The 25,052-nt window shown below is 43.8% G+C and overlaps 1 protein-coding gene across 2 annotated transcripts in view; it reads left to right on the forward strand.

Annotated features, from left to right (window-relative positions):
* The first annotated feature begins 767 nt into the window (after window positions 1–767).
* Window positions 768–25,052, forward strand: part of CCSAP (centriole, cilia and spindle associated protein) — a 93,347-nt gene continuing 69,062 nt past the window's right edge. Inside the window, exons 1-2 of one of the 2 annotated variants that reach the window (XM_069234988.1) lie at window positions 768–878; window positions 1,529–1,897. The gene's annotated coding sequence lies outside the window, so the exon portion shown is untranslated. Of the gene's footprint in view, window positions 879–1,528; window positions 1,898–24,390; window positions 24,618–25,052 lie in introns of those variants that run through there. The other variant, XM_069234987.1, reaches the window with a different exon arrangement.

Below are 25,052 nucleotides of genomic sequence, written 5' to 3' on the forward strand. Positions count from 1 at the left end.
CAACACTCAACAATGTGTTTATATGATTACCTGCCCCTGCAATTTGCAGTACGTTGGCATGAAAACCAGACCTGTGAAGCAGAGAATTAATGAACATCGAAGTAACATCAGGTGTTCGCGGATTACCACGAAATTAAGCTCACATGTTTTAGAAGCGAATCACGGCCCTGATGACTTATGGTGGATCGTTTTACAGGTGCCTCGACACAACAATAATGATCCTAAATATCTATTTCGAACAGAACAATGTTGGGTTTTCAGACTTAAGACATCTAGTGAGGGTTTGAATGATGAGATCCCATGGTGCTCTGTATCACCTTAAATGAGCCTTATCATAGAGTCTTTTTACCGAGTTGACAACTACTGACATTTGATTTTTTCTATGTCTTGATGTTTTCTTATTATTCACATGGGTTCGCAGTAATATGCCCATTTCCTTGTTTCCCCGTCCTCTATTCCTTAGGGACGCGCTACATACTCAGTAGCTGGGTTAATCATTTCCATGTTCTTCTCTACAAAACCAACCATACTAGTTTTTTGTGGTTTTTACTTAATCTCCATTTTTGGATATTACTAACGTTGGTTACTGAACACCCACCCTTAGTGTTCTTCTCGATCTCCAATATGGCCTCCACACATTCCTTTTTGGACGGGCACACACTTTGTACCAGCAAGATGGCTGCCGTCTGATACATTACTAGTCCTTCTTCGATCTCTATGATCGTAGTCAGACTATGCTGAATACTGACTAGTTCCGGTTTAGACACGAGTGTTCGCGCGTCTATTACCGGCTATTTATATCCTCCTGAGACGCAGTGCCATTGTCTACAGGCACGAGACTCGGGGCAGGTTCACCGAGGGACCAGAGTGAGATTCTAGTAAGTTCTTCCCCTTTGTCTGTCCCTTTGATACAAATTTACTTTACCGATAATGTACTGACAGCCTTATCGGTTTCTATAGGAGTTTTTTTGGGCTGAAACACGATCGTTTTGACTTGCACTATAACTGTTAATACTGTTGCACATAATGACCTGACAGTGACCAGCTTTTCCTTTGATGAGTTATGTTTTCAGCATTTTACCATCTGTTCAAGTACCAGTTTACTTTAGATAAGAGTAATAATATTTTTCTTTTCTATGTACAATGTTTGATAACCTGGCATACATAGTGGTCTAACAGAGAGCAGCCTTTCCGGTTTTGGGTCATGATGTCTATGATTTATAGCTGTATTAGCACCAGTATGCTTTTGATACAAATGGTAGCTCAACTAAACGACTGTGTGTACTTGTCTTTCTCACTTACTTATGTGTACTCTATCCATGCATTATAATACAATTTTTTTACACCTAGTAATTCTCCTTTGGTTTGAGGCTTGCACGATCCTGTGAAGCCTATTCTCTACTATGGGTTGGTAAGCCTTCCTTGTCATCTCCATTGTGCCACACCTTGTATCGGGGGCAGACTGTGTACATCACTTTTAGCACTTTTTTGGACACTAATGAATGTCTATGTTTTCACTTTCATGCAGGGCGACTGTAACCGGACGTCTCCCGACGCCGGTTCCCAAGAGTGTACGGCGGCCGCAGTAACATACCCCCGGGGAACCCGAGAGGGACTCGGGGGTATGACGTCAGACGCAGAAGGCGTCGGGACGAAAATAGAAAGAAAAGACGGACCCGAACGGGAAGAAGGGAGAGAGACGGAAAGAAACGCTCGGGGGACGCGACCCGAAGAAGCGGAACCGTGAACGCCGAAGACCGCCAATGAGGCACCCGAAGAAGAGAAGGAGAGCCCAGAGAAAGCAGAAAAGCTCAGGGGACCTCCCGCCCCTGTCAAAGAGAAGCCGGGAGACCGCCAAACAGCCGGCCGCGTCCCCGGAGGGGCGTGGCCACCTCAGGTATGTTCGTACCGCAACTGGGGGTTTGGGTCAGGGTGGTTATTAGGAATAAGGGGCGATAAGGGGAAAAGAGAGAGGTCCTGCAGGGAAGGGGAGATCTTATAAAGGAAAGCCCTAACGTGATAACCCTAACCTCACGGAAAAACCCAACAGCCAGAGAAATTTCTCAAAAGGAAGTGAATTCCTGAGAACACATGCAGGGAGAAGCACAAACCAAAGAAAAGTTATCCCCTCACCTCCCTTCACTTCTACCTATTCCCCCACCACCCTACTAACCCTATATATATTATAGCTTATGCCCCACTTACCTGTTTTGTCCTTCTTCTTATTTTTTTTGGTGAACCTGGGCCGCTGAAATATGGGAAGATCGGACCACTTCCCAAAGTTGGACCAGACCACACCGGGACTACCACAAGAACCCTGAAAGAGAAAAAGGATTTTATTTTGTGACTATAACCGGACTATCATTGTGAACAAGAAATAAGAGATAAAAAGTCCGCCTTAAAACAGAACTCAAATAAATCAGTTAACCCCTCAAATCCTACGCCTGTCACGTTATTCCAATATCTCTTTCAATTTAGATAAAGAACCCATTACAGCGACCTATTGACAAATTGACGGTGACAAGTAGTCCTCGTTCAGTAAGTGACTTTCCAGCACTTATTATTACTTTGATAAATAGGAGAAGTAGTTGTTATGGTCCTAATGAAGCGCCAAGGGATCAGATTTTGCCCATAGAAGCGCGAAACATGTTGACCTGATTGTGTTAGGACTAGGTGCACTATCTTTTTCCTTCCATGGAGTTTAGTGGGACATTATTCCCCGCATTTACTCCCCCATTTCTTTCTTAATCTTGGCCTGATCCTTTTCCTGTGTCATTAAATTATGATGCTTAAGGCTCAGAGCCAATTTTAATTTGTTTTTCTCTCCTACTTTTTTCTAATAGTCAGTTTTTTTCTGCAGACCTAACCACATCTGCTATTACTGCTATTACTATCTTCGGTTGAGTACCACCACCTTGATTGGGGTGGCCCGCCAGACATTGCAGTACCGGTCTGACGAGGAGATTGCCCAATGATGAAGCTCAGCATCCTAGTGGATGTTTAGGGCTCTCCTGATAATACTGACATTTCCTGGCTCTGCATACATGTGTATTGTAACAGTGTACTATTTCTATTTCTGCTTATAAGCACATCATAAGCCTAAAGGATGCAAACATTGCAGAACATTTTTTGCAAAATCTCTGAAAGACTGGGAAACCAGGTTTATCCTCTGGCTCCAGAAGAGAAGAGCAAGTTACTTACCTTCGGTAACGCTTTTTCTGGTGGATACACTAGCTACCTGTGGATTCCTCACCTAATGAATTCTCCCCATGCGCAACTTCTCTCCATCTCCGCACGACGCCCGACTCCACGCGGCTCCGCCTGATGTCATTGGGGCAATAAGAGGCCCTCGCCAGCGTGCTGACGTCAGTTTACGCCATTTTTGACGTGCCTTTGAGATGAATAGATAAACATTGATATTCCAAACACTTCATAATTGTATCGAATAAACCTTTATGGAAAAAGCAACTGCCAATAATAGAAATGATACCAATGCACATTCCTAAAAGTTCTGCACCATTATGAACAAAAATCTGAACTTGCAAAATAAACAGAAATACAACTATATATATATATATATATATATATATATATATATATATATATATATCATTCCACAAAAGCTGCTAATGTTACCGAACACTTTCAGATGGGTGCCTCCTTCGTGCAAGCAGCAAGCACGTGAAATACAGACATCAAATAGGCTCCACTTCAGAGCCTCCCGGAGCACTCTTGGAATTTACAGCCACATGAATTTCATCTCCCCAGTATGACGCGTTTCGGCAACCTGCCTTTCTCAAATGCCAGTAGTGAAGAGGACATTTAAACACAGGTGCTTAAATACGTTTTTTTCATTGCTCTTTAATCATGGTACTTGTAAGTGAAAAAGGACTTGCGTTCCCCATTAAAAATATAGCTAAGAGCGCTGCCATCATATTATGTCTTAGAAGTTGTTTACATAGTCCCAGTCATGACTTTACTCCAGTGGATTATAATACCAAAGTGGTTTCTGGGCACATTCCTTCAACTTTTATATCCGGTGCACTCTCAGTTTAAACACTGTTGTTAAATATCGTGTCTTTCAAAGCATGTCAATGTCCCTTCATAAATAAATGTGCTGTGCCTTTTCATCAAGCCGTATTTTTGCCCATAATTTTACTCCATGCTTGAAAGCGTTTGTTAAGTAATTTACGCTAATCCATGTAGTCATGTCCTGAATTAACAGCAAGCATATATTTTAGAGTTGTCAGGGCTACGGTGGTTCTGGTAACAACAATTATTTCATTCCACAAAAGCTGCTAATGTTACCGAACACTTTCAGATGGGTGCCTCCTTCGTGCAAGCAGCAAGCATGTGAAATACAGACATCAAATAGGCTCCACTTCAGAGCCTCCCGGAGCACTCTTGGAATTTACAGCCACATGAATTTCATCTCCCCAGCATGACGCGTTTCGGCAACCTGCCTTTCTCAAATGCCAGTAGTGAAGAGGACATTTAAACACAGGTGCTTAAATACGTTTTTTTCATTGCTCTTTAATCATGGTACTTGTAAGTGAAAAAGGACTTGCGTTCCACATTGAAAATATAGCTAAGAGCGCCGCCATCATATTATGTCTTAGAAGTTGTTTACATAGTCCCAGTCATGACTTTACTCCAGTGGATTATAATACCAAAGTGGTTTCTGGGCACATTCCTTCAACTTTTATATCCGGTGCACTCTCAGTTTAAACACTGTTGTTAAATATCGTGTCTTTCAAAGCATGTCAATGTCCCTTCATAAATAAATGTGCTGTGCCTTTTCATCAAGCCGTATTTTTGCCCATAATTTTACTCCATGCTTGAAAGCGTTTGTTAAGTAATTTACGCTAATCCATGTAGTCATGTCCTGAATTAACAGCAAGCATATATTTTAGAGTTAAGAGCAATGAAAAAAACGTATTTAAGCACGTGTCCAAGAGCGTGGCCTGAACATCTGATGAAAATCCAGATGTGCGCAACCAAGCATGGCGCCTGGTGGCAATGGAGGTCCCCATGGCTCTAGCAACAGAGTCCGTGGTATCCAGCCCTGACTGTATGACTTGCATAGCCGCTGCCTGGGCATCCGAGAGTAGCCCATTCAAGTCTTGGGGCATGTCCGGTAACGCTGTCTTTGCTGCATCCATTATTGCGTGAATATATCTGCCAAGAATGCACATAGCATTAGCAGATTTCAATGCCATGCTACACGAGGAAAAAACCTTCTTGGCCGACTGTTCCATACGCTTGGACTCCCGGTCAGATGGTACTCCAGGAAAGGAGCCAGGAGCCGACCGTGAAGAGCAGGATGCCTGTAAGACCAGACTCTGGAGACGGATGCTTAGATAGAAATTCGGGGTCTCCAGGTGCAGACCTATACCGTCTGGCCACCGACCTGCTCACAGCCGACGAAGTAACAGGTTTCTTCCACACCTCTTCTATTGGCTCCATGAGAGCTTCAATGAATGGCAACAGGGGATCTGCAATGGCCGTGGCAGGATGAAGTACCTCCGTGAGGATGTTGGTTTTAACTTGCGCCGTAGGTAGGGGAAGTTCCAGGAAATCCGCAGCCTTCCTGGTGACAGAATGAAAGGTGGCTGCTTCCTCTGTATACTCCCCTGGGGAGGCCAGATCCCACTCCGGGGAAGTATCTAGTCCACTGGCCGTATCCAACCCAATAAACTCACTCTGGGGCTCAGCAATCTCCCTTTCCTCAAGGATCTGTCGCTGGTACTCTCTCTTCTCCAACAACCTGAGGGCCTTCCTCCTGGACCGCAATTTGGCCTCCAACCCCGGCGTCGACATGGAGTGCAACGACGTCGGTGAATGGCGCCGAGAAGGCGTCATTACAGGCTCTCCGGATCCTCTCGACGAGTAGATGGATCCATTGGCACCATGGATATACGACGTGCACCCGTTGACGCCATCCGGCTTCGAGGCTCCATCTCAGCGGATAACGGCATCAAAGGCCTCTCCCTCGACGTCGATGACTGCACCACCGGCACCGGCGCCGGGCTAGTGTCTCCTGTCAGACAGAACGGCATAAACGGTGTCGGCCTGTACGGAGCCGGAACGCCTAAGTTGAATGCCAGGGGACCAGTGGGGCCAGCTGGCGCACCACCTCCCGGAGCCATGTTCTGGAAAATAGTAAACATGGCATTTAGAAATGCTGCCGGATCCGTACCCGGAATGCAGGATAGTCCTGAGGAGCCGGCGCCAGACTCAAATCCTGCACGCCTGGATGCGCCAGAGAAGCTTGTTGACTTTAAGGCTCCACAACCTCAAAGACCGATGGTGCTGGGGATGACGCGGAGTCAATGGTTGAGGAGACACCGTCGGGCTGACCTCCCAGGACTTACGGCGTTGGGTCGATGGAGACCTCGACTCCGTCCGGCTTCTGGATTGACGCCTGGAATCACGATGACGCCGCTTCTTGTGACTTGACTTCCCGACGATGATCTATGGTGCCGTTTTCTCTCCTTCTTAGCCTTGGCTAAGAACAATTTAGCCTCACGTTCCTTCAATGCTTTCGGGTTCATTTTTTGGCATGAACCACATTCTTGGACGTCGTGGTCCGAACTCAGGCACCAAAGACAGTCGTTATGGGGGTCAGTCACCGACATCTGACCTCCGCATTCTCTGCAGGGCTTGAAGCCTGACTTCTTCGGGCCCGACATGTCGACAAAAAACACAAAGTATCCCTTCTGAACAGCAAACGATACAGGTAGCTGGAAAAGTAACCATTATCAAAGGCATGGAAAAAAGGGAACTGACGTCAGCACACCGGCGAGGGCCTCTTATTGCCCCGATGATGTCAGGCGGAGCCGCGTGGAGTCGGGCAATTGTGACGTCCTCGCCGACGTGCAGAGCTGGAGAGAAGTTTCCATCGAATGCTACACATGGGGAGAATTCATTAGGTGAGGAATCCACAGGTAGTTCTATCCATCAGAAAGACCCAATCGGACTCTAGAGGTGATGATGAGGGGCACTTTCGTTTCTCAGATGAGAGAAAAGGCACAAATTAGGTCTCTACCTCATTGTAAAGGACCCTTAAAATTAAAATCCTTTTCAAAGGATTCTGGGTCTGAAAGTTCTAGCAAAAAAGAAGTCCTCCTTCCTCTCATAGAGAAATGCTCCTGTTCGTCCTCTATGCCTGTGACTCCTAGGAAGACTTTGTTGTCGGAAAACATCTGGTTGTCGACAGACCTGTCATCGACGCCCTCTGTGTAAGTGGCCACATCGTCATCGATGAAGGCACCATTCCTGCCAGTGATGAGGCTGGCCTCAGTCACTCCAACAACTACAAAAACAGTGATGTCGACTTCCTTGTCGACGAAATCAGCATCGACTATCACCTTGTCACTAACATGTTTCTGACAACGTAAATTTTTATGTCTCCAGCGGCGAGACCATTTTCACTACTAGGCATAGCCCGTGGTCAACAGACTCTTTTGTCATCGACAACGTCATCCGTGGTTCAAGTTCCCATTTCTACACGTAATCCTACACCTGGATCAAACATCACAGAGAAAGGTATCACCACTACCTCCTGTGCATCTCATAGAAGCAGAGGAATCTGCTGATTAGGTCTTTTTGAGCCAGACTACAGTCCCATCCACAGGACACGGCCTGTGAAGGACCTAGTGGAGAGCCTTCCACACATATGGAAGAGGACTATTCTTTCAGAGACAGGCACCAATCACCCCCACAGAGAGTTGTTGCCTTTCAGGAGCACTATCCTTTTGAGGAACCCTATGTTGAACACCAGGCGCCACAGGAAGACACCATTCCAGTACCTACCTCTTTGGTGGCAAACATAAGCCATATGATTAATGACTATTATAAAAGATTCCCAGAGGCGAATGCTCCTGTGACTCATACCCCAGCGCATATGGAAACACCTACTGTGACATCGCTGTCTTCAAGTCCTGTAGCCCATCCTACTCAGAGAGGAATGACTACACAAATAGTGAAGGAGACAATCAACCTGAGGAAGGGGAACTTCTTCAGGACCCTGATGCATCAGGGAAAGAATGGGATGACTACATCGCTCCTTTGTCCCCATCACTGTCACCACCACTGGCTAGCTCTCTTTCAGAAGATATAGGAGGATTTTATGAACTTCTTGAAAGTGCTTCAATTTACAATTACCAGTAAAGGAAAGGAAGTCTGTAAAATCCATTCCCATTGTGGATTATATCTGGGAGAAGGGCTTAAAGTGATAAAGACACCAGCTTGGGTAGCAGCGGTCATTCCCCGGTTTGATAAAAAATATAAAGCCCCTGAGAATTCCCTTGCCTGCCTAATAGGAAACCAAACACTGATCCAGTAGTCATCCAAGCTGCCCAAAGACGCTCCAGAAATCTGTCTACACCATGTTCACCTCCACCGGACAAAAAGAGCAGGTGACTAGACATTATTGGGAAGCGTTTTTCAGTGATGACAGCCACATCTATTAGGGCATCTAATGCTCTAGCTATTTTGGGGCACTATATAGGCAGATGTGGTCTGATTTAATGGTGTCCCTTGATGACTTACCTGAGCAAAAGAAAAAGGAGACCAAAGAAATTCTGCAAGAAGGAGCAACAACCTCTTCTGAAATAACAGATACAGCCATATCTTCCACAGCCTTCAGGCATATGGCGGGTGCGGCTGTACTACGCCATCAGGGCTGGTTTGAAACGGCATTCTTCCACTGGGAGGTTCAGTACAAAATTCTCAACATGCCCGTAGACAGAGTGAATTTATTCAGAAAAAGTCATAGATGATGCTCTATAGTCTATCAAGGCGGTCATGGATACTGCTCGTTCGCCACGGGCGCTGCAGCAAAAATACTTTTAGCCCTCTTGTGATGGCAGAGGGAGAGGCCAGTTTACAGCAATAACATCTTATCAGAGTTACAGATACCAACCTTACTACCAACAGGGATATAGACCTCAGTACTCAAGGCAACATCAATTCAGAGTCTCTTCAGGTCCCAGGTACACAAGCAAGTCAATGCGTCAACGCCGCCAGCAGGAGGAAAGTGCCAGGACGCAGCTATGCATCAGAGACAAGTTCAAGGCACCAGTCACCTCGAATTCTTCCCATCTTGTTGAGAACCAGCACTTCTCAACATTCTGCAAGCACTGGAAAAGATTTTCTTCAGACAAGTGGGTGTTAGATATAATTAAGGCTTCCAGTTTTCAGTTTTTACAGATTTTTACAGAAAACAATATGCTTCCTGTATGTATTTATTTTTAAAAGCAAAAAAATACTGACAATTGTGCTTGTTGTGAGTGACTCTCCATGCTGTCTTTCGTGAATTCCAGGACAACAACTGAGCAGACAGACAGCATGGGAATTTAAAACCCAGGTTGAGATTTCATTAAATACAGGCATATGTTAATATATATATATATATATATATATATATATATATATATATATATATTTGCAGTATAATGCTGGTAATTACCTGTGGTTGCAGTGGTTTGCTATATTTGGCTGCTTAATCAGCTAAAATGAGACTGGCATCAATGTATGAGTGCATGCTTATCAGTTAAATACATGTGGAAATATACCATTTTATTACTCCATTTATTCTCGAAACACAAAATAAATATAGATAAATACCAATAAGATAGCCAAAAAATAAATACGGATGAATACAGATGGAAATGTTAAAAAATAAATACCGTAAAACCAGAAGCCTTGACATAGTCGATCATGGTCACAGCTTGGACTTTGCCAAATGTCTCCCAATCATCCTCCAGGGAAGAGAAAGCATCTACATCTTACCCTGCTGAAACAGGAAATTGCTCACTTATTTCTAAGGGAGCTATTGACGTAGTTCCTATTCGACATCGCAACACAGGATTTTATTCTAACTTTTTCCTAATCAAGAAAGAATCCAGAAAATGGTGTCCAGTAATGGATCTCAGGTTGCTGAACAAAAGCATCAAGAAACAACCCTTCCAGATGCTGCCCCTACAAGAGATTTTACCACTGCAAAACAAAAGATATTACTTTACATCTCTCTGCCGCTTTGACGCCTACATCCACATCTCCATACATGCAAAACATCACAGGTTTCTCGGACTCGAGGTGGCAGGGTGATATTATCAATTCAAAGTTCTCCCTTTTGGTTTAAGTTCTGCCCCCAGCGTATTCACGAAATGTACGGCACCTGTAGTGGCGTTCTTAAGAATTAATGGCCACCAGGTGTTTCCCTACTTGGGCGACTGGCTTGTCAAGGCTCATACATATCACTCCACTTTAGCTTGTCTGCAGCTGTTCAACAGTTTAGGTCTCAAAATAAACAAGGAAAATTTGACCCTGATACCATCTAAATCTTCAGTGTTCCTAGGAGCAGTTCTGGATACAAAGGAAGTGAAGATGCATCTGACTGTGGAAAGAATCCAACTGATGACAAACATCACAAGTTCCCTGTCAAGAAGAAAGTCCACTTCTGTTCAGATGTACAAGTCAGTGTTGGGGGATGATGTCTTCTTGAATTTCATGGATTCAAAATTGTCACCTGCAACTGAGACCTCTGCAGGCACAGTTGGACAATCACTGACTTCAAGCCCAGGGATCATTCAAGGAGACCATCAATATCACCCCAGCTATGAAAACATCATCATGGTGGAAAAAAAGGACATTTCTCTATGTCTCTCTTTTGTACCATCGCACCCTCAGTTGACAATGAATGCTTCCCTTATGGCTGGGGAGCTCATCTTCAGGACTTAGAAATACAGAGAAAATGGTCACCTCAAGAAACAACAATGCACATCAATCTTCTAGAGTTGAAGGTGGTTTTCTTGGGCCTACAAGCCTTTCCTCCCAGCATTCGAGATTCATCTGTCCCAGTAAGAACAGGCAATACCACAACCTTGTTCTACCTTGCAAAACAAGTGGGAACAAGGTAAAAGGCTCTACCTTATCAAGCTCAACAGATTTGGAACTGGCTCATTCCCACAACATCTCTTTACAAGTGGAGCATGTTCCAGAGATAGAAAACGAATGACCAGGTTCTCTGATTCAAACTGCCAAACAGTGTCACAAATGTGACTTAAACCAGGATCTGTTGCCTCAGGTCTTCAGTCAGTGGGGCACTCCGTCCCTGGATCTGTTTGTAACTCTCCACAACAAGAAATATGTGAGGTACGCAAGTCAATTTCCCCATCGAGAATATCTGGGAAATGCCTTCTTACTGACCTGGACTGGCGTGTTCGACTATGCTTTTCAACTGTTTCCTCTAATTCCATGGGTAATTCAGTAAATGAAACAAGATCCATGTTGACTTGTTTTAATAGCCCTGGCATGGCCAAAGCAATACTGGTACACAGAGCTTCTTCTCCTATATCTGTACCCTCACATACAGTTCAAACCTGTGGAGAATTTCATCTCTATGAGCAAGGGACAAATTTCCATCCACAAATAAGGTCTCTCAATTTGTCTGCTTGGCTTCTCACAACAAAGAGTTTGGATCATTGGCCATTACTTAGGAAAGTAGATCAATCCTTGAACAAGGACGCGCTGAGTCAACAAGTATATCCTACAGTGCAAAACGGAAATGATTCTGCTATTGGTGAAACAACAAAAATCTGCATCCCTATGCATTCTTACCTGGGCAGTTGCGCCTTATTTTCTTCACCTGACCAAGTCATGTTTAGCTCATACGTCTCTCAAGGTGCATTAGCAGCAATCTCAAGGTTTAGAAGAAAAGCAGAAGTTTCTTTATGGTCACACAGACTCTTTAAAGAATTGATGAAGGTGCTGTTCAGAGTTTTTCCTCCTGTCAGGCATCCTCTAGTATCCTGGCAGTACTATCATAACTCATAACTCGTTAAAGACCTGTTTGAAGCCATTCATAATGCAAAGTTAAAATATATTTCATGGTAACTAGCCCTTCTCTTGGCTCTCACTTTTGCGAGTAAGCAAAATCCAAGCTTTCACTGTTTCTGAACCTTTCTTGCAATTTAGGGACAACAGAGTAAATTTACAAACAAATCCCAAATTAATCCTGAAGCTTCCAACTCCATTACATTTAAACAAACTAACTGTACTGACATTTTTAAAACAAATACATCTACCATGGCTGAAAAGCCCTTACACTCATTGGATGCCTGAAGTTTTATATGGACAGAACAAAGGCACTCATTACGACCCTGGCAGATGATTGAGAAGTGGCGGTTTTACCGCCAACAGGCTGGCGGTAAAAAAATTGGAATTATGACCATGGCGGTTACGGCCATGGTCATCCGCCACTTCTCCAATCAGACCGCCAGGGCGGAGATGACCACTGGGCTGGAGACTTGGGTCTCCAGCCCGGCGGCCGGCGCACTACAGACGGCGGTATTATGACCCGGCTCACCGCCATGGATTTCATGGGGTTGGGAATCGCCATGAAATCCATGGCGGTGAGCACTATCAGTGCCAGGGAATTCCTTCCCTGGCACTGATAGGGGTCTCCCCCACCCCCACCCAGAGTCCTTCCCCGACACCCTTTACCCCCAGCCACCCCTCAAAGGTGGCAGAACCCCCCTCCCCACCCCCAACATCACATTACTGATTCACACCCGACACGCACGCAGGCACCACCAACACACATACCCGCACACACACCAACAAACATGCCAACAGCCACACACACAATCATACACACACTCACATTCAGACATACACGCACACATCCATACAGACATACATACAGACAGCCACACACACACTTCCAAACACACAACACCCCCGCATGCATACACGCCCTCACACACCCCCTCTACATACTCACACGCACACCCCCATGCACACACACAACACCCCCCCACCCCCCTCCCCTAACGAACGATCAACTTACCTGGTCCGTTGATCCTCCGGGAGGGGATGGGATCCATGGGGGCTGCTCCACTGCCAGCACCCTGTCAATAGAACACTGCCACGCCGAATCACAGAATGTGATTCGATGGGCGGTGTTTTGTTGTTGTGGCGGTGGAGCAACCTCCACTTCCCCGTCGACCGCCAGTATGGCTGCTTGCGGCTCTCCGTCTGGAAAAGGACAGAGGGCTGCTAACAGTCATGATGCACCAAGCGGAAAACCGCCTGCACTGGAGGTCTTCAGCACGGCGGTCCCTCAGTGGTCTTGTAAAAAGACCGCCGAGGTTGTAATGACCCCCAAAGTCTTTCTGTAAGTCCAATTAGCTCTCGGTCGCATTTGCTCTGCCCAGGAAGGGACATGCTCTCTCCAGAGACAGTGTAGCCCCTTGGGTTTCTTCAGTGTTTACCCTGTGCTATGAAAAAACAGGCAGACTGCTGCCTTCAAGAGTTGGAGAGCATTCTACTAGGAAAGTGGCGGAGTCTACATCTTTGTTTGCTGGAGTGCCCCTACCAGACATTTGCAGGGCAGCAAAGTGGAAAGATGTTCATACTTTCACCAAGCATTATTGCTTGGATGCATTGTGGAAGAAGGATGCTGCTGTTGGGCAGGCAGTACTAAGAGGTAAGGTGGAAAATAAGATACAAAATATTTCAGACGTGTTATATATTTATATTATATATATATATTCACACACACACAAACACATATAGTATATGTAAGTTAAAATTTCTCTCTCTCTCTCTCTCTATCTCTATATATATATATATATATATATCAAACAAGTGTTCCTCCACAGCGTCCGCCCAGTAGTCACTCCCCAAAAACGAGTTGCAGAAAGAACCAGCAGCACCATCAAGTCCAAAGTTCGAAACTTATTTATTTTCTCAAATCAATCAAGCCGTAAAGTGCAGGGTCAAGGAAAAATGGTGACGCGTTTCGACTGGAGCATTCAACTCGTCATAGAGTCTCACAGTTCTAGAGTGGATTTAAACAGTGGAGTTCACCCATCACCTATTAAAAAGTAACAGACACTAGACTGCTAACCTTACAATTATTTGGTTACCACCTCATCTCCAATCAATTGCCATTGCAAATGTTAAAAAAGTGCTAGTCAACATCCTGTGCATATATGGAAAAGGGGTATACCGCAACCAGAAAAAACAAAATATAGTGCTTGCCCACTGCTTGTGTCATGACATTATACATATAAATATAAATAACCACATCCTTTAGACAAAATCAAAGTAAAGTACTTGTCCACCACTTAGGTCCTGGCCTTGTAAACACAAATATAAATAACCACATTATTTTGGTTTTGCTCTGTACTCCTGGTAAAGTACCAATTCAATACTTATATCATGGCTTTACCATAATTCTAAAGAATGTTGATATAAACAATGAAAGGTAATACTCATCTGTCTTTTCCTGTATTGATCATTTTGACACAGCACTGGAATAGAGACTAAAAGTGAAGTACTGTTTAAAGTACCCAACAGTTATAACTTTGTGTGTGTTGCTAAGTTACAAACCCCTTTTTATGTTTTTAATCTCATGATTATAACACTTTTTGCAAAGGTGGAAAACGAATTGCTGATTGGATGGCCACAATATATCTAAATGGATTCTAGCTCCCCCAGATGTCAAAGTTTTTTACATGATAATTTTCCATATGACTGGAACTCGTATCACTAGACACAAAAATTCCAAACCCATTAAAAAAATTCTTCAAGATATCATCCTCATCACTTTCTATACATTGAATGCAAAGATATCATATCAACAATAATATTATCTTTAATCAAAAGTTCATGGTAATGTTACGTTTTACTCATTTCCATAATCAAGCAAATCTCTTCCACATGTGTTGCAATGCCAATCAACTGATCTGTCATATTCATGTGCTCTCTCGCTCTCTCTCTCTCTCTCTATATATATATATATATATATATATATATATATATATATATATATATATATATATATATATATATATATATATATTCACTGAAAAAAACAAAGGTTACAGGGACTTTACAGTTAGGTTTAGAATTTACTCATAGAAAACCATAGAAATTCAGCCGCTATAGTTAGAGTTTTTTCAAGTAACGAAAAGTCGAACCCTACGGTAACTATAACTCGTGCCCTCGCCATGCACAGTTGTCTCATCAATAAATGTATTGCAAATGTTGCACTAAGAGTATGAAAGATGGCATAGAATATGTCAGCAATGATATAATATGTGGAGTAATTAGTTGTGCATGGCGAAGGACAGAGATGAAAGCTCTGCTGTTTGACAGCAGGACCTGCTTTTAAGGTCCTGCTGGCTAGGTTGCAGGGGGTGGTAGCCCCGGGACATAGCCCGAGCTGGCCCTGGGGGGTGGCGATCCTCAGCGCCATCTGTGGCTCCATGAGGGGGGCTGTGCGCCCCCTCCAACAAGAATTACCCCAGGGGTGGCGGTCCCCATGGGACCCTCTTTCTGTTTTTTTATACTTTTCCCCTGGGGTGGTGATCCCTGGGCCACGGGGGACCATGGGCCACCCTGCCTGTATTTAATAAGAAGCCCTGGTGGAGTGGTGACCCGCACATATTTTTAATAAGAAGCCTTGGGGAGGTGGCGGTCCCCAGGGCAGCGACGGGGCCATGGGCCTCCCCACATATTTTGTGTCTCTACCCTGGCCCCTTTTATTTTTACTTTTTTTCTTGGATTTTGCTCAAGCTGAGTCCCAAGATGGCTGCCAACGCTTCCTGGTTTGAAGTGTTGACAGCCAATCAGAGCTGTGCATCTCCCTGCACGAGCTCGTCTTTGTTCGCGAAAACTTCGCAGCCAGATATATACAAATTTGAATTTCCCTAAATTTCGCAAAACTACTAAACAGACTTACTCCAAATAAGTGAAAGCATAATCTGCGTACTAACAGCTAGCTTTCTGCCAAATTTGGTGTAATTCCATCCAGTGGTTCAGCCTGTAGTTGTCTCTAACAAATCCTATGGAAATTAACATGGGAAATGCAACGTTTTTTTAGTCCCCTTTTTCTTTGCCCCTGCTTGACGGATCCCCCCGAAACTTTCCATGTGCAACAAGAATCACCGCTTTTTTGGGGGAAATGTTCATGAAGATTCGCCAAACTGTGCCAAAGTTATAGGCAAGTCAAAAAATGCTTTTTCTATTGAAACATGGTCCTAACTATAACTACCTACTGGTGCCAGTAGATTATATGTATAAATATATATATATATATATATATATATATATATATATATATATATATATATATATTTTTTTTTTTATGTTCTATTCTTGATGCAGAGTGGTTTTGTTTTTACCACCATTTCTACTTTCGTTGGTATTGCTTACTAGTCTACTAGTCTGATTCAAGCATGTGAATCTATGAAAGTCTCAATACTGGAGAAAGACCAAGTTACTTACCTGTATACTTTGGTTCTTTGGTATTGATATCCTTCATAGATTCACATACAACCAGCCCACCTCTCCTTGGGTTCATCACTCTGCATACCTCCGATACTTTACCTTTTGCTCTTGTGCACAAAATCTGAGGTATGGTTGCCCTGAAGGGGAAGAGTTCTTCAGGGTCTGGTCTCTGATTGGCTGGAGTTTGAATCTGTGAAAACAACGTGAATTGGTTAACAATGTCAAATGGATTTTCTATGGCTGTTAATGCTATGTGTAGCACTGCTTGATATAATTACAGTGGGACTCCCACTATGACGACCGGGAAGATTCAAGCATGTAAATCTATGAGAGATATCAATACTGATAACCACAGTGTACAGGTAAGTAACTTGTTTTTTTCTCAACATGTTTGTTATTTGTATTTGTTTCATTTTGAAATACAAAATTGTTCTCCAATTATTTCTGTCTTATAACTGTCTTGTATTTTCTTAACAATCTGATGAGCGTTTATATGTCTGCCTTTGGTTGTACTCAGAACGAGTTGGGGGGCGGGGGCGTGCAGGAGGTCGCGGCGGGAAAGCGCGAGGGAGGGGGGGGGACAGGTAGAGTGAGAGGAGGTACTGTCTGGCACAGGGAGGCAAGCCTTTACCTCCACCAAATTGGGACAGCTGGACCTTTGGACAGTCAGGATCACTTCGGTCCACCACCTGGGTTCCAGGGATCACGCTCGTCAACAAGGGAGGAGTCCCAGAGTACCGGTTGTTGCTGCAGAGAGGTGCCTGCTGAAGCAGGGAAGTGACTCTGTCACTCCACAGGAGATTCCTCTGGTCCTTCTGGTGCAGGATGAAGACAGGCAGTCCTCATGGCATGCACAACCTGGAAACTGTTGCAGTTGATGGCTGGAGCTGAAGTTGCAGGGTCACAGTAGCCTTCTTGGATACTTTGTTGCAGTTACAACGGTTCCTGGAGTAGTCTGCGGTTGATCCGACGGTCAGAAGCTGAAGAAGAGGATGCAGAGAAGTCCAGGTGAAGTCTTGCAAACCAAATCTGTGGAAACACCCAGAGAAGAGACCCTAAATAGCCCTGAGAGGGGGATTGACTACCTAACCAGGTATGGACCTATCAGGAGGGGTCTCTGATGTCACCTGCTGGTACTGGACACTCAGATGCTCCCAGAGGGTCCCCACACCTTGGAATCCAAGATGGCTAATGCCAGACACACTCTGGAGGGGCTCTGGGCACCACCTCTGGGGTAGTGACAGACAGGGGAGTGGTCACTCTCCTTTCCTTTGTATAGTTTCGCGCCAGAGCAGGGACTGTGGGTCCCTGAACTGGTGTAGACTGGATTATGCAAGGAGGGCACCACCTGTACCCTTCTAAGCATTTCCAGAGGCTCTGGGAGGCTACCCCTCCCATGCCTGTAACACCTATTTCCAATGGAGAGGGTGTAACACTCCTCTCCTAAAGGAAAAGCATTGTTCTGCCTTTGTGGGATTGAGCTGCTCAATCCTCAGGAGGGCAGAAACATGTCTGTGAAGTGGAAGCAGCTGGGGCTGCAGTGAAAACCTCAGAGAGCTGGTTCAGCAGTATTGGGGGTCCATGGTGAAGCCCCCAGGTTGCATGGAATTGGACCCCCAATACCAGATTTAGATTGGGGGTTAAATTTCACAATCATAGGCTCCTCCCATGGCCTTATTCGGGGTACCATTGCGAAGCTACGTATATGTATTGACATATATGTAGTGCACGCTTATAATGGTGTCCCCGCACTTGCGGAGTCTGTGAAATTGGTCCTGGACAACGTGGGGGCACCTTTGCTAGTGCAAGGGTGCACTCACACGCAGTGGCAGTCCTGAAGGAGTGTGTGTATGAGCTCCTTATGGGTGGCAGAAGAAATGCTGCAGCCCATAAGGATCTCCTGGAACCCCAATGCCCTGGGTACCTAGGTACCATATACTAGGGACCTATAAGGAGCAGGGCCTAGTGTGCTAATCTGGATTGGAATATGAAGTCAGTAGACTATAGTGACATATTTGGTAAACAGAGAGAGCATGAGCACTGGAGTTCTGGTTAGCAGAACTGCAGTGACACAGTAAAGCATACCGACAACACAGCAATACATTCTGACATATAGGCCACAAACTATGAGCACTGGGGTCCTAACTAGCAGGATCCCAGTGAGACAGTAAAAACACACTGACAAACAGGCAGAAATTGGGGGTAACATGCCAAGAAAGATGGTACTTTCCTACATATACCTAACTTGATTGCAACCAGCCCTTTTTTTATTGCTGCTCGGAGTGAAGATAAGGATATATTTTCAGCTCGCTCCTATTTAATGGTAACTTTACATTTCAAGGTTAATATGTAGTTATACCTTGTGTTCACTTATTTTTCTTCAAATGCTTACAATGTTTTGACTTGCGCATCACTCGCAACGCGCTACAGGGTTATCTTCTCCCCTCCCACCCGTTACCGTTGGTGTCTCCCGAGTTTCTTACTCTTTGCACGACTGTTTGAAGGCCCTTTTTCTTCAGGGAAAACTGTCTTTGCAGCGCGCATCCCTTTTCAGGAATTTATTAACTCGTAACGCCTATATTTCTTCATGCAGCTCATATTTAGGCCTGATTGCCTGCAGGCATTCCATCTCCGTCCTTCAGCTGACGCTTTGTTGGTGTGTAGCAGCATCGCTCGGCTTCAGTTTCCGAATTTCACAAAGGGGTGCGGCCTCTCATTTTGGGCATACCCGTTGCTCCTTACTGTTCCTCATATCCCCTTCCTTTCACATTTTAACCCTTTGTAGGCTAGTTTTTTCTCTTCAGCCTACCGGTTTTGTTTTTTCTTTGACAACATGGAAGTTCCCAGTGTTTTACACATAAAGAGTAATGACAGTGAAGAGTTTAAAAATAATTTAAATTACTTTGTTCAATACTTAGTAGCTAAAGCAGTGTCAGCATCTATGAATTGGGTCTCTAAGAATTTTGAAAATTCTCTGTTATCCCTAATGTCACAATCTAAGATGGCCCTATCAACTGGGGAAGGCAGAAAGCGCAAAGCCACAGTGGCTTCTGATTGTCAGCAATCAGTTAAAAAAATCTGTGCTTAGGAAAGGTGAGTATAACTCACATGGGATTGATGTCGAAGAAACTCACAGGCCTCTTTCTAAGGAGGGGAATGCTCCAGGAGCAAAAACTAAGGGCCTTGACAGCAGTGCACAGAAGATTGTGATATCATCCATTCAGGATACTGACGACGATGTTAATGACCCTGATTCAGACAATGCTTATAATGAGTGATATAGACAACTCAGATTTTTGGTCTGGCCCTCCCCACCAAAAAACAAAAGTTTGGCACTAGCAGTGATTCTTTGGAGTCCAAATCGATTTTGGACTTGGAGGGTAATTCTATGTTTTACCTGAAACTCATTCATCATCCCAATTCCACAGAGTGGTTGCCTTCACAAGACGTAGATGATTATATTTAAGCTAAGCTACGTTTGCCCTTTGATAAGCAAACAAGAGCTAAATTGAAGGCCGAATGACCAAGACCCTCATTACCACATCATATTACTACCACTCCTTCCATTGATCCTTCTATGCTTACTTTGTTTACAAAATTTGGGAAAGATCCACGCAAAGGGGTTGACAGGGCTTAGTGTATGTGCCAAGACAAGATGTTGGATATAGTGGGTCCTTCGGCTCAAATTTTTGACTTGGCGGAAACTGCCAAACTTGATAATCTCTCTATTGGTCCGGAAAAGTTGTCTTTATGGATTCAAGGGGCCTTTTGTCTTCTGGGCAACGCCAATTCGACTATGACGCATGATAGACAAAAAGGTTTACAATTCAAACTGGACCCTAAATTGGCAAATCTGGTAATGATGGATCCTGGTATCAAGGCTGATGGTTTGTTTTTGGACTCTCCTTTATTGAGGAGCTAAGCAAATATGTTACAACCTTTGCTTCCTTGGATAATGCTCAGCAATCTCTAAAGAAGGTTTTCTCTAATCGTATTTTTGCCAGGGCCAGTAGAGGAGTCGCTTTATCAGCCGCAACCGAAGATCTCAGTGTTTCAGAGGCTCCTATACTTCATCACAAGAATTTCATCCCCAATTTTATCCCCAAAGGTCAAGAGGCTTCAGCGGAAGGAGTCAACATTTCCACAGATCTTCTCGACCCCCAAGTAGGTATACCTTCTGGCCATCTTTTCATAGGGGGTAATCTAAAATGTTTCCTCCACAGATGGGAATCCTTAAGTTTGGATCCATGGGTATTATATACGGTGCAGGGTTATTCTATAGAGCTTTACAACACTCCTTTTCAAACGCATCTTTCTCAGTCTCTAAAATTTTCTTCAGAAATGGCTTCTCTCATGTCTCAGGAAGTTCAATCCTTCTTCAGAAGCATGCAATACAACACACTTCCCCACCTCCTTTAGTTCCATCTTTTTGGTTCAGAAGAAAAACAAAAAGATGAGACTGGTCTTAAATCTCAGAGACTTTAACCAATTTGTGGTATATAGACATTTCAAAATGGAGACCATCTTGCATCTCAGAGGTGCCCTCCAACAAAACGCCTAAATGGTTTGTTTAGACTTACAAGACGCTTACCTCACTATTCCTATTTATTGCGATCACAGTTCACAGAAGATTTCTCAAATATCAATGGCAAAGAGAAATGTATCAATTCTCCTCCCTAACTTTCGTCTGTTTTCTGCTCCATGGTGTTTCACCAAATTATTGAAACCTGTGGTGGCCCGACTCGGGGCACAAGAAGTACGAATGATTATCTATCTGGATGACATTCTTTTAACAAGTCGAAACCTTCAATCCCTTCTCTCACAGATGCACCTCACTTGCTCTTTGCTGTCCGAACTGGATTTTCTTATAAACAAGAAGAAATCGAACCGTGACCTATCCCAGAATTTGAAGTCTCTAGGATTTCTTATGAACTCAGTAGAAGCAACTCTTTATTTTCCCGAGGCAAAGGTGAAAGCTATAAAGTAAGAGATAACCCGCTCTTTACACCTTCCTTCAATCTCCCTGAGATTACCTGCAAGTATTGTAGGACTGCTTTCCTCATCAATTCAAGCGATATTTCCTGGCCCTCTCCACTATCAAGCTCTTCAGACACTAAAAATTCATCACCTTCGCAAGGGTCTTGCTTATTTAGATTCCATCCCCCTAGACCACAAATCCCTTAGAGAACTCCAATGGTGGCTAGATTATCTTGATGCTTGAAATGGCAGGACTATCTTTGCATCAACCCCAGATCTTGTATTAGAATCAGATGCAAGTCTGACCGATTGGGGCGCACGGTGTGGTCAAATATCGACTGAAGGTACATGGTCTCCACAGGCGTCCTCGCTGCACATCAACTGTTTAGAGACACTTGCAGGCTCCTTTGTGATCAAAAGTTTTGTAAAAAACAAAGTCCGGTACTCCATTCTTCTCCGAATGGACAATCTGTCTGCAGTCAGGTACATCAACCACTTACGAGGCACCAAGTCCAAACCTTTGGCAGAGTTAGCGAAAAGCTTTTGGGAATTTTGTCTACAACAAAAGTTATCTGTCCAAGCTGAATATCTTCCAGGGAAACTCAGTCTGGTAGCATATTGGAATTCCTGTTTGATTCCAGTGATTGGAAACTTCATAATTCTATTTTCAATATCCTGTTTCACAAATGGGGACCTCTACACATAGATTTCTTCGTGTCCTGGTTAAAAGTTTATCTGCCTCAGTTCTTCAGCATATCTGTCGCCTTTTAAAGGGAGTAAAGTTTTCTAATCCGCCTATTCCTAAATATAGCGAATTAGGGGATGTCAATGTTGTTTAACAGTTATTTCTCTCATGGCCTGAGAACTACTTTTTATCTCTTAAAATGCTTTCTGCTAAATTGACAATGTTACTATGTCTAGTTTCCATTTAAAGTCTATCAGATGTCAAAGCCTTAGATATTTCTGCTTGTCATTTTACTCCTACAGGTATCTAATTTAGGATTAGTAGACGTACCAAAACAAATATTTCCACGTTTTTTTAATCCCTATTTCGCTAATCAACCAAAGTTGTGTATAGGAAATTATTTAAAAATTTACGAGCAAAAGACTATCCATCTTAGAATGTCCTCTACTTCCAAACTCCTCATTTCTTTCAAGAAACCTCATAAGCCGGTTTCCTCTCCTACTCTAGCCCATTGGGTTATTTTGGTAATGTCCCTTGCTGGTACTGATACTTCCAGATTTAGTGCTCACTCATCCAAGGGGGCCATGACATCCTAAGCTTTTTGGGCTGGCTCTCGAATAGAGGACATTCTGAGATCGGCTGATTGGTCTAATGTTATCATTTTCTGTACTCTTTATTGTAAACCAGTTAATACAGCTTTTTCTATGGTGATTGATATGCTTTAAAGAAGCATAATATGAGCCTCCGGTCTTGACATAAAATGTAGATTTTCTAGTAATTATGAAGGAAAGTCTTAATTAGACACAGAGGCAAGTATTATCCCATCGCAATATCGTATTAACCATATCTCTTTCCCACCCTAAAAGTTTCATCTTCCACTGCTTCACCAGGAAGTTCATAAGGAACAGGTTCTACGAGTGACGCCCACGTGGTCTCGACAGTCCAGTACTACTTCTTCAGGCGATTCCTCAGTAGGACGACTTCTATTCGCTTCTCACTGATTTCTCTGGATAGACTTTATTCAGGACTTCTCGCACAAGAAAAGAGGGCTGCTTGCAATCAAGTTAGGTATATATTAGCTGTGCCATATATTGATTGGTTCATTTTGTTTGTTCTGTTGTTCCCATTGGCCAAAGGCTTCTCTGGACTCTTGGGACTTGTGTTTTTTTCACTTGACTGTGGCTGCTGTTTAAAATAAAGCAAGAAAAGTAAGCATAATACTCGCCTCTGTGTCTTTAATAAAATTAAGACTGTCCTTCATAAATTACTAGGAAAATCTACAATACATGTATTTCTCAAAATGACATTTCTTACACACTGTCTTACGATTGGAAGGAGAAATGCAGAGAACGACAATTAGTAATAACACTTGTTCTGATCCGTCTCTGTTGCCACAAATCTCCCAATAAAAACTGTATCCTCATTTGTATGGGCAGGCCTAGTGCCCACGACATGAAATGCCCCAAAATGCAATGTGGACACATCACATTTTACCATTGAAAACTGACTCATTTAACCTAGATGTGTATTTTGGGCTCTAGTTCAGCCAACACCTAGGGAAACCTGCCTAACCTGCACATTTTGAAAACTAAACACCTAGGGGAGTCCAGGATGGGTGACTTGTGGGAATCTCACCAGGTTCTGTCACCCTGAACCCTTTGCAAACCTCAAAATTTGTCTAAGAAAAACAAATTTTCCACACATTTCTGTGATGCAAAGTTCTGTAATCTGAGTGGAGCCTAGTGCCCGCGACAGCAAACAGCCCAAAACACAACATGTATGCAGTGCATTTTTCCACCAAAAACTGACCCTCTTTTTCCGAATGTGGGTAGCTCGAGATTTTGGACCCTAACTCAGCCGGCATCTAGGGAAACCTAGCCAACCTGTAAATGTTTTAAAATTAGACACCTAGGGGAATCCAGGACTGTGTGACTTACATGGATCCCATTAGGTTTTCATACCCACTATGCCCTGCAAACCTCACACTTTTCCTGAAATCACCCCTTTTCCTTACATTTCTGTGATGGAAACTGACAGAACCTGCAAGAATCCACAAATTTCCTACCCCCAGCCTTGCCCCACCAGTGCCAATAAAAATGCTGCCCCACCTGTGTGGCTGGGCCTAGTGCTGCAACAGGAACGCATCAAACCAAGGATAACTGGGGTACTTGCGTGGAGACAACTATAGACCTCGTTTGGATCCGTTCCTGTACAAATTTTCGAAGACAAAAATTACTTTCTTTTGGCTGACTTCTGCCTTAAATTCCCTCTTTTAATAGAAGGCAATGGTCGAAATACATTTTCCCCGATTCTTTTTTTCTATCTCCCACATTCCCCTTTTAAAACGTTGGCATGCATACGTTTAAATTTATACCCGCAACACATTTCCGGATTAAGTTTGGAGTCCTGAGGCTTATCCAGGAGGTGGAGTGTGAGGCGGAGCTCTATAGGATTTGTTTTCAATGCGAAACCCTCAAAACCGCCTCTTTCGGGGTCGGTGGAATTATTTTACCTCTTTACATGCAAGTAAATTCACGTTGGTAGTTGTATCGCGGAAACAAAGCCGAAGAGAGCTAATAGTGCTTTTTGAGCCCGGAGTCCGAGCGCAGTCTGGAAGCAGCCCTATTGCACACACGGATTAGAACGAAGGGTAAGAGAATGAGTTTTTAGAATTTGTCAGCTCGAAGGATGCAGAATTGAGCAATTTTTGTTTTGATCTAATCGCTGCCCTCACCAGTAAAACGGTCGCCGCGTTTACTGTAAGGAACGAAACTAAGAGTAATATTATTCTGTGAGATTTCTGCATATAAATAACTACCTTCTGGATTGGGCTGGTGTGTGATGACCGTTACGCGGAATTTGCACCTTAACTCAGAGCTGCATATGTTGATGTTTGGTCGTCATGTTTATACAAGTGTAGACTCAACTAACCGACCTCGAGGGCGATGGGCAGCTGAGGTCAACCCTATTTGCCTCTTACCACAAGCCACGCCCATCAAGCGCCATTTCAAAACAAGTTGCTTAGCCGAGACTCGGACAGCTCTGAACATGAAAACTGAAGAAGGACACAAAGAGATGCAAACCC

Source organism: Pleurodeles waltl, chromosome 5, assembly GCF_031143425.1.
Source record: "Pleurodeles waltl isolate 20211129_DDA chromosome 5, aPleWal1.hap1.20221129, whole genome shotgun sequence".
NCBI lineage: Eukaryota > Metazoa > Chordata > Amphibia > Caudata > Salamandridae > Pleurodeles > Pleurodeles waltl.